General features: G+C 50.0%; 1 long non-coding RNA gene across 1 annotated transcript; it reads right to left on the reverse strand.

The window, feature by feature from the left end:
* LOC137755465 (uncharacterized) lies at positions 1 to 2,352 on the reverse strand. Its single transcript, XR_011072018.1, has 3 exons — positions 1,972 to 2,352; positions 1,336 to 1,418; positions 1 to 137 (listed from the first exon to the last, which is right to left on the reverse strand). It is a non-coding gene; the product is annotated as an uncharacterized lncRNA (long non-coding RNA).
* Positions 2,353 to 2,939: the final 587 nt, after the last annotated feature.

The following is a 2,939-nucleotide window of genomic DNA, read 5'->3' on the forward strand; positions in this document are numbered from 1 at the left end:
CACACTTTGGAGGACAGGGGAGAGGCCATTGTGCTGTTGTTCAAGGAGGCTGGAGGGGCAGCTGGCCCTTTACTGGATCCTTGACTGTCGTTTGTGCTTTTCTACAACACACCACCCTGGTCAAGGCTCTGGAAATCCTAAAGAATTCATTGAAATCAAACTCCTTACAGTTGGATATTGGCACAACATTGTAAATCAACCATACTTCAATAAAAAATAAAACTAAATTAAAAAATCCCCACAAAACTCCTACGGTTGGTTTTTGTTAAGATAGCACCAGGCCTCCAGCTGCTCTTAAGAAAAACAGTTTTTTGAGGCCATAGTCTTCCTTCTTCAAAAATCAGGAAAAGCCCCCTTCATCAAACACTTGATCTCTTTCAAGTGGAGACAGAACGAACCCTGTAACCACAAGATGTCAAAGATCCACCGGTGGCATAGAGTAGCCAGAATGGCATCAAGCCATGCCATCCCAATTTCATTAACTGCTTCAAGCTTCTTTCTGTATTTCTAAATAACATGCATTATTTATCCTGATGCTAAAAGCTATACTGCTCAGCCTTGAATGTAATACTGTAGTGGAAAACTGGAGACACATGTTCACCACATACTACATGATGGGGGTTATCCCAAAAAGATGTATTGAAGTCCTGTCCCTGGTACCTGTGAATTTGACCTTATTTGGAAATAGGGTCTTTGCAGATATAATCAAGTTAAGATGACGTCATTAAGGTGGGCCCTAACCCCATATGACCATGAGGGAGTCCATGGACCACACTTGAACATCGCTGATCTGAGCCTGCCTGTCTCCTGGCTCTAACCAGTGTAGGTGTGGCCTATCATGTGACTTTAGCAAAGGGACATGAGGGGTGTCTGCTGGGGCCTTCAAAAAAGCGGCACCGGGCTTCCCTGGTGGCGCAGTGGTTGAGAATCTGCCTGGCAGGGGACACGGGTTCGAGCCCTGGGCTGGGAGGATCCCACATGCCGCGGAGCAAGTAGGCCCGTGAGCCACAACTACTGAGCCTGTGCGTCTGGAGCCTGTGCTCCGCAACAAGAGAGGCCACAATAGTGAGAGGCCCGCGCACTGCGATGAAGAATGGCCCCCGCTTGCCGCAACTAGAGAAAGCCCTGGCACAGAAAACGAAGACCCAACACAGCCAAAAATAAATAAATAAATAAATAAATGTTAAAACAAAACAAAAAAAACCATGTCGGCTTCCTCTTTAAAAAAAAAAAAAAAGGGGCACCAGGGAGCAAGTCCCTTCTCAACTTCTGGATGTTTTTGTCAGGGGTGTGACAGCCGCAGCTTGTGACCACGAGGGCATCGTGAAGTCTCACCTGTGGCCCACCTGCTATGGACCTCTTGTCATGTGACTGGAGCAGTTTCATGGCGTAGCCACCTCCAGATGGATGCTCTGTTGCTGGAAGTTAAAATAAGCCTCAGTAATACGCGCAGTATCTAGTTGTAGCGTTTTCCTTTGGGGCAGGGCATCATTTTTCTTTTTCTTCTTCTGGGGTGAGTGGGTGTCCTCCCCGCCCATCCATGCGACCCCCTCACACTCTGACTCCTTGCATCACCTCACCCTCACCCGACCATTATCTGCCCCTGACCCTCATCTAATCCTCCCCTGAACTTCACCCAACCCTGACCTGACCTTGACCTGGCCCTCACCTGATCCCCTCACACCTCCACCCCCACTGCAGTTCCACTGAGCGGGTGCGGTACCACCCACACACCTGACCTCGTCCCTCCTTGAAGAGCTGCGCTCCCTGGCCTGCCCCGCCACCGTGCTCAGGTGGCTGCCTGCAGGCTCAGCTCCGTGTTCTGCTCATCTCTGACGCTTTGCTGGGGGCACCAAATAAAGCATTTCCGGAATACGTGATGCCACTTCAACCCTCTGCTTCACGCGTACTTGCGCCTTCCCACTAGCTCAGCGCCCACGGTGACACCGCCCCCCAGGAAGCCCTCCTGACCTGCATGGGGCTGCTCCTGCACATCCTGTTTAACGAAAACGATCCATTTGCACACCCGTCATCTCCTCAAGCAGCGCCAACTATCCACAGGACGGGGAAAAGGCCAAGCTTTTTCCAGAGAACTACTCGAGAGTCACCGGTTCTCCTGGAAATGAACTTTGACTCCCTATCCACACTGCCTTGGCACAACACAGAAAGGTGAGAGGTTAACTTGCAGTCTTGTTTTCCTGTCTGGCAGCTAAGTTTTCACCGTCTTATAGGGCATTAACCAGCTTGGTATCTGAGCGGTCCTGTTTTGGCATTCCTTCTCCCACTGACTGCATAAGGCGGGGTTTTAAATGCTTTTGTGGAATTAACTGTGGAAACCTCAGCCACAGCTGGAGTCTGGGCAGGCCTGCCGGGGACCTCTCACGCCTGCCATGCGTGCCCAGGACTCCAAACAGGAAGCACAGCTGCCTCTACTTACTGTCCAGCAGGAGGAAGAAATCTCTCCGCCCAGACAGTCCAGCCAATCAGAGGCCTTTGCAGCCCAACCAATGGGAAGCCTTCATACTTTGGACTCCCAGCTCCTCCAACGGACTCTGGTTATCACAGCCTCCTCCCCTCTCCACTCCCCTTCCCCTATAAAAGCGAGTTCCCTTCGTTGTGTTCTGCATTTGCCTCTGGTCCACGGCAGCATCCCATATCTGACTCGGAATTCCTCTGCCTATTCCCAAATAAACTGGCTTTTGCTGGTAAAATAACTGATTATTATTAAAGTTGACACTTTTCAAGCCAGCTTTTGTCTTTCCAGGTCCCTCGTTAATGAGCTAAATGAAACCTTGACGCGTGTTCACCTCCCATTTATGTGAGAATAATGTTTCTAAGGATTTGAAAATGTGATTATACCTAGGGGAGAAGGCAGGTTCCTGACACAGAGTGAGGCCCAAAGTGCTCAGTAAATGAGTTGGAAACAGCATCTTCCATGT

This window comes from Eschrichtius robustus, chromosome 20 (genome assembly GCF_028021215.1).
Source record: "Eschrichtius robustus isolate mEscRob2 chromosome 20, mEscRob2.pri, whole genome shotgun sequence".
NCBI lineage: Eukaryota > Metazoa > Chordata > Mammalia > Artiodactyla > Eschrichtiidae > Eschrichtius > Eschrichtius robustus.